This window comes from Tiliqua scincoides, chromosome 6 (genome assembly GCF_035046505.1).
Source record: "Tiliqua scincoides isolate rTilSci1 chromosome 6, rTilSci1.hap2, whole genome shotgun sequence".
In the NCBI taxonomy this organism is placed as follows: Eukaryota; Metazoa; Chordata; class Lepidosauria; order Squamata; family Scincidae; genus Tiliqua; species Tiliqua scincoides.
In genome coordinates this window covers 37,497,765-37,510,698 of record NC_089826.1, presented here as the reverse complement: position 1 = coordinate 37,510,698, position 12,934 = coordinate 37,497,765, and the positions used below count along the sequence as shown (strand labels likewise).

At 42.6% G+C, this 12,934-nt stretch overlaps 1 pseudogene; it reads left to right on the top strand.

Annotated features, from left to right (window-relative positions):
- The first annotated feature begins 1,041 nt into the window (after nt 1-1,041).
- Nucleotides 1,042-1,159, top strand: LOC136656410 (5S ribosomal RNA; annotated as a pseudogene).
- Nucleotides 1,160-12,934: the final 11,775 nt, after the last annotated feature.

Below are 12,934 nucleotides of genomic sequence, written 5' to 3'. Positions count from 1 at the left end.
CAAGACAGCCACCAGAACTGAAGGTTCAAGGGTCAAACTAGCCGAGGGGGGGGGGTCTTTGGATGGGCATAGTCTCTCACAGTCAGTGCCTGATCTGGTCAACCCACAACATCACCACTGTTGGCAGTTGTCTTCCTGGCTCCCTATAGTGTCCTCATTTTTCACTGGTAAACAGAAGGTCTGCAGAATTTCCCCAGTTTGAGGCAACAATCTTTCACATGCTTACTACTAGGAAGTAAATCCCATAGAAATCAGTGGGAATTACTTCCTGCTGGCCTGACATGGAGTTTGGTTCAGTTCTGGCAAAGCAGATCTCCTCCCCCCCACCTGCACTGGTTCCCCCCACCTGCACCAGTTCCTTCCCCTGCCCAGTTCCACCCACTCCTTTCCACCCTCCACCTGATAATACTGCTAGCCAGCACTGCTGGAGTGCCGGCCTACCTTCTGGGCAGCACTGAGGCTCATCACCAACTGGAATGAATATGAAGTTAGTGAAGATGAAGTGAATATAGGGATTGTATGACATATACAAAACATAATAATTATTATGCATTAATATTTAAAATTATCCACATAAATGATTCTCAAACTGTGAGCCGGGATCCACTCGGTGGGTCACAAGCCAATTTCAGGTGGGTCTCCATTCATTTCAATATTTTATTTTTAATATATTAGACTTGGTGCTACCATGGTATGTGACTGCATTTGGGGAAATGTGACAGATCTGTACTGTTAACAAACTACTATGTACACTCTTTTAATAATGATAGTCAATGGGACTTACTCCTGGGTAAGTGTGGGTTGGATTGCAGTTAAAAATGTTTGTTTGTTAGGATTGTTAAAAATGTTCCTGCTTGATGATGTCATTTCCTGTCATGATATCACTTCTGGTGGGTCCTGAGAGATTCTCATTCTAAAAAGTGGGTCCCTGTGCTAAATGTGTGAGAACCACTGATCCACATGTTAACAGTACTTTGCACCTGGCAAAAATGGAAGCTTCATGGAGAATAAATTTAGAACAGGGAAGAGGTAGGGCTAAAGATGTATAATCTGTTACCCTGTACATGCCCGATCTCGTCTGATCTCGGAAGCTAAGCAGGGTCAGACCTGGTTAGTACTTGGATGGGAGACCGCATGGGAATACCAGGTGCTGTAGGCTTATACCATAGTCTTTTGAGACTGAAGGTTGCCAACCAAGCATGAAGAGTTCAGCACTGGAAAAGTCCAGTTAAAGAAGAGCCAGGGCAGGTTTGTGAACCCTGGTCAATCATTATCTTTACTTATTATCATATCTATAGTATTAGTATTTTTATCCCCAGTCAATTTATTTGCTATTTCACCAGAATAAATCACCTACATTCTCTGAATGTGTGCACTCCTCCTCACCAATTTGATTATATGAAGAAACTCAAGCTTGATCACAGTCTATAGAAGTTTATGGCTATTTTTCTTTTCCTGAGAGAAGTGGATTAAAAACTCAAAAGGAGTAGGTATGAATCTCTTTTCCACCTACCTGATTCACAGAGGCAAGATTCTGGATTTTCAAAGTGCTGCCTACACACCTCCAGGAATAGTGGTAAATTCACTTGTGTGACTGGAAATTAAAATGAGTGGCAGCTTGCATTTATGGCGCTTTGTAAAACTCTGAAACTACCTTTTTATACTGGCATTTTAATATTTACAAAACAAAGCATCAACAAAAACTGATTTCAAAGCTGCAAACCTCTGTTAATTTGCATCTCAAATACATACATCATTTTGATGACTAACACTACTGTGTACACTGTTGAATGAGATTAAAAACTCCAACTGGCCTATTTTTGTAAGACAAATACACATCCTGGTCATGTTTTCTAAATTATTAAAATGTGATAATGCTTAGGGGATGAGAGTATAGAAAAGAACAGAGAATGGACAATGCCTTTGTGGTCCCTTCTGACCTGATTTTATTAGATAGGTGGCTCTTTGGGGATAAACTTATCCAATTTGAAACCTCTGTCTGTTTTAGTTAATTGTTAATTGGAGATTGTGCGCACAATCTTTTACAGAGAGATCGTGAATAATTATTTGGGATTACTTTATCTTTATTTATCCCTCTCTGCAAATACCTTCTAAAACTTTCTTATTTTCCAGTAGGATTGCCAACTGACCATAAAAAGATGGACCTGGCTTATTTTTATGCTTTTAACAGCAGTCAATGTGCAGATGTGAACAGATGAAGCATTTTACAATATGGGGATAACTTGCTCACACCTGTACTTCAAGTTTCTGTTAAAACTCCAGCTATAGTAACCCCTGGAGAAGTTGGAGCCCTTGATCTCCACTTGACAAAGGACAGATTTATTTATTTATTTTAGTCTCGTTAGGAAAGCCTCCCAGTGAACCATTTTCTGGTCAGATTGTCTCTTTATAGGCACTGCCAGCATCAGCAGGGAAACTGTCACTTCCGATGAAAGAACCCAACCCTGTCCATAAATACGAGAGTGCAATCAAACGCTCACACCGAGTTTTCCAAACAAGAATCTGTGGAGCGAAAAAAAAAAAATTCTTGAAAGCCATTTTAAAAAGAGAACAAGAGTGAAAACCTTTGAGGCAATATGAAGGAGCTTAAGTAATGAGGACCACAGAATGAAAGCAGCCCTGGTAGGACATCAGGAAGGCAGGGATTTGAAGTAGGAGTCATTTGCACCTCAATGACAACAGCTGGAGGCAATTGTAAATTATATGCTACCAGTGCCTCCAAAGCAACCAGCTGATAGATTGTGGGAGTTGCCCCCCTCTTTTATAAGCTCAGATGAAGGCAGCAGGATCACTTCTAGGGCTGCCAACTTCTTGGGCAATGTGGATTGGAAGTCTTTGTTAGCATGAAAGTTGATTTGGGGGTAGGACGTACTACTGGGCACGGATCACATTAATTTGAAAAAGCCATTGTTTGAAAATTAAATGGTGTGGAAGGCACAGACTTATTTTCAGTGGGCTAAATGAATATTCTTGAAGGGGACAGAACAGTCTAATCATCAACCTCTGGCTCTGGAGACACCAAATGAGCAGAAATACAACTTTTGAAATGGGGACAATTTTTCTTGCAATGTTATAATCTCTTCCTATAACTGGAAACTTTTCTTATCATTTCTTTTGGAAGTAAAAAGAGCGGGAAACATTGAAGACTGCAGCCTTGCTTGGAACTTAAGCTGCTATAACATGCAGCACAATCCTATATGTGTGTATGTGGAATTAAGTTCCTCTGTGTTTGATCAGGCTTATTCTCAGGGGTGTGTGTGTGTGTGCGCGCACGTGTGTGTAGGATTGCAGGCTAAGCATATGAATGCATCTTAGATGTAGGTGTTCCAACCTATTATTCTGTCTGTGCCCCCTTCCTTAATTGGCAAGACCTCTGATCATGAAACCTAGGCTGCAATTCTATGCATGCTTACGTGGAAGTAAGCAACGTTGAACTCAATGGGACTATTTCTGAGTTACCTTGCATTGCTTATACATAGCAGGATTGCACTAATATATATATATATAATTATGTACGTATATATTTGAGAGAGCTATATATTGTATGTACGTATATATTTGAGAGAGAGTTGGGGGTTCTGAAAACATTAGAATTTGCAAAGTAATAGTGTTGTCTACATGATGGTCAATGTTCTTAATGTGTCTTCCTATACAAAGTTCCCCAATGCAGTTATAAATTTGTTATGCACAGATGTGTATCTGGGCTTAGTAGAGGTTACTAGAAAATATACAAACTCAAATAGAAACCTCGTTTCATCAAAGCATTAGCCAGCACCCACTCTGTGCTATTCACACAAACAGAGTATTGAAATAGATTACGTTATTCACTGCTTGCTGGAAACCCCAGGGGTCTTCTCTCTTTTTAAGTCAGATTGCTGGAATTTCCAGAATGGGATGGGGAGAGAACTTTTTTCCCCTTCTTCAGAAGCTTCAACAGATAGTGAGGAATGAAGCCCACTACTCATTACCCCCCCTCCCTCCACTGGAAACACTGACACCTTTTCTCTCGTGTTATTCTCCAAAACGACTGCATTGTCCTGGTGCACAGCACATTCCTTTTTCTAATAGACCCAACATGAGATGGTGAAACACTGTTATCCCTTCACAGAAGTGGAGGACACAGGAGGGCGAGAATGCTTCAGGGCCATGCTTCAGGTTTTCCAGACAAGCACAACCAAAGCTCCTCCCCTCTCTTCTGCTGATTCTTTTTTACGATACATCCTTGTCCCGCTGTTGCACGATGCATCTAGCAACTACATTACCTATAATTCCAGTGGGCCAAGGTAACCAAAAGTAGTCTTTCCCACAGATGAAGGAACTTGCTCAAAACTGTCCCCTCAGTGCCAGTCACTTCACAAAGAGTGGATCTTTCAAAGGTGCCATCCTTTCCTAACTGGACTTTCTCTGCAAGCTGTAATGAAGAGTCAGGCTTTGGTCCAGCCAGGTGAGCCTTCAGATGGGCACAGGCCCTTGACCAGCGCTGTAGCCAATGTCTGCTGCAACCCTTGCCAATGCTTTCTTTTTTCCTATTACATAGACGCATATTGCTAAGATTTCCCAAACCCTTTCATCCCAACTACCAAATCAATTGGTTCTATCTATCAGTGTTCTTCAATTCGCATGGCTAGCGCAGTGAGTCCTAGTTCCTTTTTCCTAGCCACGCTCAGCAGAGTTGAAATTGCTGACATCGCAGTTTTGGCAAAGCTGAAGTTGTGGAAACTGTCCTTCTGAACGAGCATTGTATGTCCTAGTAGACAAAATTTGTGGCAGATCTCTTGGCCTTGATCTTTATATTTCACTCCACTCACCTACAAAACCAGCAAACAAAACATTCACCTGATGTGTTACTGGAACATCACAAATAGGTATGTGACACTTGAAGGAAAAAGAAAATACAGTTACTTGACCACCCTGTGTGCATCCCTGTAGGAGTAGCTACCTAAGAGATAAAGAATCAAATGATCACACTCGATACAATTGGTATACCTGTAATGTTTGTGTTGCAACTGGACTGAGCTTTGCATTTTCTACCATGCAGCAATAAAATATTATTTTACTTCAGGAAAGAAAGAAAAAAAAGCAAAAAGGATTTAGTCTACCAAAAGGGGGAGGAAAGGAAGACACTGATTTCTCATTCTGAATTTAATCTGCATATTAACAGCTTTCATTGTTGTTTTCATCCAGGCTTTTCTGCTTTGCATTTTTAGCTTCTCACAATCTCCATTTCCCCCCCTTAATATTGTATGTGTCTGATTGCCTGGAAAACGACAAGAGATGTTTTAGAATTTCAGGCATAAGTCATTAAAAGTTTTATTTTTATATTCTGGGCACTCAAAAGCTGTTAAACATATGCTGAATTATTGCAAAACACTGAATTATTGCAAAACACTGGGCTTTGCGCTACACACTTAGCAACAGTTTCGGTTACCTGGTAGGAAAGAAGTATCCTTTTTGGTGAGAAGCTCTTCTTGATTAGACATTGGAGCTTGTCTTACTGTTACTCTGGATGTCCAAAAAGATGGTAGTGTTGAACATATTTGTAAATCTGTTAGTCCTAACTAAATTTCCAGTGCCAAGTCAGCCATACCAACAGGGTGCACTCTGCATCCTGCAGTGGGGGGGGGGGGCGCACTCATGAAGGGTAAGGGAACATTGGAATGTCTTTTTGGAGTTCTTTCACTTTCTTTTAGTATACTGTATGAGCTTTGAATGGGAGGGGATTAGAGGCTGTAGCAAAGTGGTAGAGCCAAAATACCCCTGATTTAGTCACTGGCATCTCTAGGCAGGTAAAGCTGAGAAAACTACCAGTTAGAACAGACAAGAGTGACCTGAGTGGACAGGTCAGAAGTTTGTTCATTTTAAGGCAGTTCCAATCCCTGCCCTCCCATGTTCAGGCAAATATTGCCCAAAGGACACCCCAGTTGTAAAAACTGTGAATTTGTCTTTCCTAACACCCACCCAGCTTACTTTAGTCGGTAAGCATATATGGCTACAATCCTAAACACACTTTCTAGGGAGTGAGCCCCATCGAATGAAGTAGGACTTACTTCCAAATAAAAGTGCATAGGATTGCACAGTAAATCATTAGAAGTATAACAAGAGAAAGAGAGCCAGAAAAACAAAGAGTTACTAGTAACTAATTACTAGTGACTCTAACTACTGGTGTGTTTCCTTTCTCAGTGGTCCTGTGAAGAAAAAGCTGCACTGCTCAGAGAATTTGAACCTCTTGCAACAAACATGCAGGCAGCAGGCTAGTGTGGGGAGAAGGCAGGAGAGACCCCAGAAATTGAGAATCAAGCTGGGAAGGACGGACGGAGGAAGGGAGGGAGGATATGCTTTTTCCACTGCTTGCTTGTGCCTGACTACCTGCTGTCATGGGAGAGAAGGAAAATAACTCTGCTGGAAGATGCCTGGGAGAGGGAGAGCATCAATGAAGACACTTTCAGGCACAGGCTCAGCAAGCGCATACTGCTCCAGCAGCACTCTCCTGCTGCCATTCAGCTCATTGCTCAGACATGTGCAGAGCTCCCAGCAAGACGGGCAGGCAGTGGGGGGTGGAGCAGCGTTACCATTCCTGCTACAGAGAAGCTGATGGAGGGAGATTTTGCTGCCTAGGTAAGGGTGCTGTTCCATGTGTCTGTTTTAACTCATATCATCATAAGGCCAGCCCTGAGCCTCACACAGTTGTGGATCTTCCCTCATTGGAGGCGTTCAAGCAGATGCCGGATGGCCATTGGTCAGAGCTGCTGAAGTTGCCTTGGCTGAGCAGTAGGTTGGACTAGATGACCTTCAGGATCCCTTCCAACTAGAACATTCCATGACTGTATGCAAACTTCTCTAGGAGTCTATTGGTTGAAGAGCAGAAATGCTTCAAATTTAAATATATTTCTGTGTGCTTTCCCCCTGATGTTTATCTTCGGCTTAGACAAGCAGCTTTTAAAGGAATGTGCTCATGCAAAATTGTGGCGTTTCATAATTCCTGTGACTTAATAAGTGTTCTGTACACTCACTCAGAAATAAGTCTTTAAACTGATGAAATGTGTTCAGTGCTTGTCTCCTTTGTTATGTTTGGCTTCCAGACCAGTCAACATGAGCCTTTATCATAAACCTTATTATGAGAAGGCTTGTCAGCAAAAGAACACAGGCCAAAGTAACTGCATGGCACTGTTTCTGGTTTTGGGGAAGCCTTGTAATTGAAATTCATCTTTGAATATATTCCATATTGTTAATCATTGGCTTATCAGCCTTGACACAGTTAGAATTGGCCCTCTTTTTTCTTGTAGACTACTGAGCTATATAATTCTGAAAAGCTTGCCTCAAAGCAGGGCCTGAGTTAATACACTCATTTCACTTGTATCCAAATCCACAAAATTGGAATGTGAACAATTTAGGAAACTAAACATAATAGAAAGGAATAAAATGAACTCTAGAGGGAAAATATATTTTAAGACTTTCTGGGGAAACTTTCTAAACTTTTTAAAAAGCTTTGAAAATTAATGTATACAGTTACACCTTATTATCCGCGGAGGTTAGTTTCCCCAAATCCCCCAGTTGAGAAAATGTGTGGATGCTCCTATCAGAACCGGACGTGACATTTTCTGTCATTTCCAGTTCAAATCAAATCCATGGTGTTGTTTTTTTTAAACACTGTCCCTTTAAGCAGTTTAAGTAAGTGGGGGAAATAGAAAAAAAAGTTCCTTTACTTTCCATGGCAAGCTAGAGGGCTGCAGGGCAGTCAGAAGCACTCTGGGAAGCCATTTCCTTGTTGCGCCAAGGCCCCTTCTCCATTGGCCATAGAGCACTCAGTCTGAGAGTGTTCAAATGGGCCCCAGGGGAATTCTGCCAAAGGAATGGAGTAGAGTGGTCATGGCTCAGTATCCCTGGTGGAAATCTGTTTCACTGCATGTCTCCCAGCAATCGGTGGAAACAAAGTCAGCCTGGAGGAGAGCATGAAGGCAAGCCGGGCAAGAACATCTAGGCTGGTCTGGACCAGACTTTTTGAAGTCGAAACCCAGTTATTATTTTCTACCATTAATTCCACCTGCTCCCCCCATTATTTCGGCCTATTACCATCTTCTGGCCGTGACACTAATTATTTTAGGGAACTAATCAATCCAAGCAAGAGGCGGGCTTTTATACTCGCCAGACTTAATATTTTTCCCTCTGCAGTCCTTGAGGGAAGATTTCATAATGTCCCGTTCGATAGCAGGATCTGTAAATTCTACTTTCTGGAACCTGACACGATGGTTCATATTCTGTGTCATTGCCCTGCTCTCCGAACACTTCATGATACCGTTTTAGATTCAATTCTGTCTACCCTTTCTGGCTCACCTGATGACTTTTTGTGTTTCCTTTTGGAAGATAGTTCTGTGGTTACTACCGATTTGGTTGCTGACTGTCTGTTAGCTGTCATAAAGAAAATACCCTCATGTGTCCCCTCAGTTTGAATATTATGTTGTGAATTGAACCTTGCTGTATAGATTGTTTTTTTTTTCGATTTCGAGAACCTTTATTGGCATTCAAACAATAATGAGCGACACAAGAAGCCTAGAATACAAACATCTAGGCTCAAAGAAGCCACACCTCCTTCCTCCCAGCTGCCCTCACAAGCACCAGTTCCATCCCTGCTTCAGCTTGCCTCTGCCTCACTCTCCTCTCACAATGGGTGCTTTAAAGACCCATCCTTGAGGGGCGCTGCTTGGTTTTGGCTTCCCCCATGTGGCAGCAGCAGCTTTTCAAAAAGCTTTTCAAATGATTGGATATGAATGGATATGTCTCACTGAGAGTTTCTCAGGATTTTGTCCAGGTTTCCATGTGACAAAGCAATCAAACATTCATAGAATGGAGTTCTGCCCTTGGGAAATCTGACAGGTCCTGCCCCTGTCTGTGTCAATCATCTTGTGAAGCTATTCAGATTTACTTCTCTACACATATGCTTAACACAATGCCACATTAATTCCCTATCAAACATGTTGTGAACTTTTGGAAATAGTCATGCTTGGGAGTGGTAGCAGGAAGGAACTATGTCAACCTCATAAAAAAAAAAAATCATGGATGAAATCATCCACATAAATTTGCACTTGGACAACCATAAAAACAGAAATCAAATGGAGGTGAAATCAGAGGGACGTGATTAAAGTAAGGTTTGTTTTGGCTCTGAGTCTTGCCAAACAAGCGATTGTACCTTGCTGTGAAGATTGTGTGGGAATTCTGAACACTGAGCTGCCCTTCTAGCAAGACATGGAAATCAGATGGAGGTGAAATTAGAGGGACATGATTAAAGTAAGGTTTTTTTTGGCTCTGAGTCTTGCCAAACAAGCGATTGTACCTTGCTGTGAAGATTGTGTGGGAACTCTGAACACTGAGCTGCCCCTCTAGCAAGACATGGAAAGCAAATCTCTCTCGTGACCCAGATGATGTGGCCTACCTGAAGGTTCTGCACCCATAGTGTGCCAGTGTACATATATTGCATGTTTTGTCGACTGTGGGGAGAAAGCACACCCTTCAGCCTGAAACAGAGAGAGCAAGCCCAAGAGAGCCGAGTGCACTCAGATTGCTTTGAAATTTTAAACTCACTAATTTCCAGTGTTCTGAACGTCTCTGGCTTGCATGAGATGCACGATTGCTTTCAACATCTGCTATCTCATACAGTTGGCATTATCTGGGTCAAATCTGCTGGGTCAAATGGTATGTCTCAGTAGTAAGAGGTCTCAATTTTACTTTCAAATAAACTGAATTAAAGAATACATGCTGCATTAGTGCTGGTTCATCCAAGGAGATATGCCTGAGCAGTAAATGTTGTTTGACAAGGATGCCCTCCATCATTACCTCCTTTCCAGAAAGAGAATTTCACTGCATATCAAACTTTTGTAGTATCTTCAGTTACATTGTGCAGACATGCACATAAGGCTGAATTTAGATAGTTCTTCAGTTTGCACGACAGTGACTCATAGTCTCATATTCTGAGATTTTATTGTCTTTACATGCCCCTGTGCGGCTCCAGAGCATTCCTTTTACAAGCCTGTCATATTTTGATGTGTTCTGAAAATGACATTTCTGGAACTTAATGCAAAAGCTACCACTGTAACTCCTCAAAAAGACCCGCCTTTATACTCCCTGAGTAAACACTCTACTGATTTCTAGTGCAATGTTTTTTTGTTCGAACTGTTTCTGTTGCTCAAAAACAATAACCATTTCTTTGATGGGGCCTCATCTAACAGCAATCTTACTGAATTTCTGTTTGCAGAAGCTAAAACATCTCGTTAAAAAGGATTAAGACTCTTTAGAGAAATAACTGCAATTCTATAGACCAGATTCTGAGGCTGACTTTTTCTTTAAACAACGTTTAGGGCCCAATCCAATTTTCTAGTGCTGGTGCAGCCGTGCCAATGGGGTGTGCATTACATCTTGTGGTGGAAAGGCAGTCACAGAGGCCTCCTCAAGGTATGAGAACATTTGTTCCCTTACCTTGGGGCTGCATTGCAGCTGCACTGGTGCTGGAAAATTGGATAGGATTGGGCTCTTAGTTTCCAAATACATAGGACTTTGGGATGGGGTTGATTTGCTGACATTTTTAATGATTTTGTAGCCATTACAGTTTGCAATGTGCAAATGAAGGCAATTGCATTTAATAAGTCTTCCTTGGCTGTTATGTAAAAATATTTTCTGAGGTGATTTTGATATTTTTTTTTTAATAAATGAAATGCTTAGCACGTTTGCCACGACTTTTGGACAGAAGTCCAAAAACTTTTGCTGTAGTTACATGCCAATCTCAGAAAGATTGTCAGTTAAGACGCACGCAGTTATGGTGAAAAGGGTGTTTCATGAAACAGCCTTCTTGACGGCGGGCCAAGGGGTGTCTGGGAATTAACAGTCCAAACCTATCCCTGGCTCTGGATGCAGTAGCAACAAAATGGCTACCGCTGCATCCAGCGGCACCTCTGGGGCCACCGGAGGTCCCCGCAGGAGAAGGAGTTTTTTTATGGAAGCAAGCAACCAGACCTGAATAACACCATTGCATCTTCCTGAAGCACTAGTTGCCATGATTGCTCATGGTAGAAGAACTGAAGAAAGAGGTAGGTTGCCACTGTACCTTCCGCAGTGAGTGAGATGAGGATTGGAGCACTAACTAAAGTAGCTGGGTGAGCAGCAATCTGAAGATGCATGGTGAAGGACCATTACTCAGTTTATGGTCTCCTCCAGCCTGCCACTTGAGGCAACCATGTCAGTCCAGCCTCATGGCTGGGCTGGCCCTGATTGTTGGTATGTCTTCTCTTTTGGCCTTGGCCTCAGGGCCCTTGAGAAGGGGGTGCCAGAGGGTACATTGTACCTGTGCCTGGAAAAAGGGAGCCTGGGAACCAGTTGCGGACCTACCATTAGGTCCGATGGGGCAAATGCACCACGTGTGAGCCTCTCGAGGCTCCTGACAGGGTTGAAAACCATGCTTCTGGTTATCTGGAAGCACAGTTTATAGCATCGGGGAACCTCAGAGAGGCTTCCTCAATGTGCACTAAGGTCGTGCGAGGCTCTGTGAGCCTCATGTGAGTAGGGGGGATGGATTTTTGGGTGGGAGGGAATGTGACAGCCCACAGGGGGTGCCATCACAGACCTTCACCCTGGGTGCAAGGCTGGGGAGGTCCACTGCTGCTGGGAACCAAAGGAGGGGAGACAGAAATTTCCTCAGAAAATGTTTGCATATATTGTGTGAAGATTGTTCCTTCCTTCCGTATGAGGAAAGGCTACAGTGTTTGGGCCTCTTCAGCCTAGAAAAGAGGCGCCTGAGGGGGGACATGATTGAGACATACAAAATTATGCAGGGGATGGACAGAGTGGATAGGGAGATGCTCTTTACACTCTCACATAACACCAGAACCAGGGGACATCCACTAAAATTGAGTGTTGGGAGAGTTAGAACAGACAAAAGAAAATATTTCTTTACTCAGCGTGTGGTTGGTCTGTGGAACTCCTTGCCACAGGATGTGGTGATGGCGTCTGGCCTGGACGCCTTTAAAAGGGGATTGGACAGGTTTCTGGAGGAAAAGTCCATTATGGGGTACAAGCCGTGATGTGTATGTGCAACCTCCTGATTTTAGAAATGGGCTATGTCAGAATGCCAGATGCAAGGGAGGGCACCAGGATGAGGTCTCTTGTTATCTGGTGTGCTCCCTGGGGCATTTGGTGGGCCACTGTGAGATACAGGAAGTTGGACTAGATGGGCCTATGGCCTGATCCAGTGGGGCTGTTCTTATGTTCTTATGACTAGCACTCACATTGTGAGTAAGCCTACACAGTTTTATATACTGTAATTCATAGAAATGATGATCCAATGACCATATGAAATGATGTTCCAATGGAAAAGGGAAGGGGTCCAAAAGAAACTTTGTACACTCCCCCCCCCCCCCCCGGCAATAAAATTTCTCTTATGGCCCCAAGTGCAAAAACATGAACACACTCCATTAGCATACAGGACAAGGTGTCAGTAATTCCATTCTGAAGGCTGGGTGAGGGCTGGTGGTGGGCAGAGATGTCTTAAATAACCCTGCTCCATTGCATCTGATTGTCGTGGCCTGATGGTGCAGCATATCAATGCAATGTTCTGCCTTTGTTCCAAGATTGGGTGCAAAACCTCTCCTCTCCAGCACCTGAAGGAAGTGGCAGCTAAGGAAGGCATTGTGCTTTCCCCAAATATATTACAGGCAAATAAATTACAATACCATTAAGAAGGAGGGAAGCAAGTATATGAGTAACACTGATATATCCTTTTTGTGTGTAGTTTGATGGTTTCAGAATGTGCCTTATTTCTTAAATTATTCATTTATGAATGCACAAAATTAGTCTCAAATAATTAATTTGTGAATTCTTCCTCCTGGCAGTTTGGCAAAATGTATCAAATGTTTAATTTACAGTTGGAACC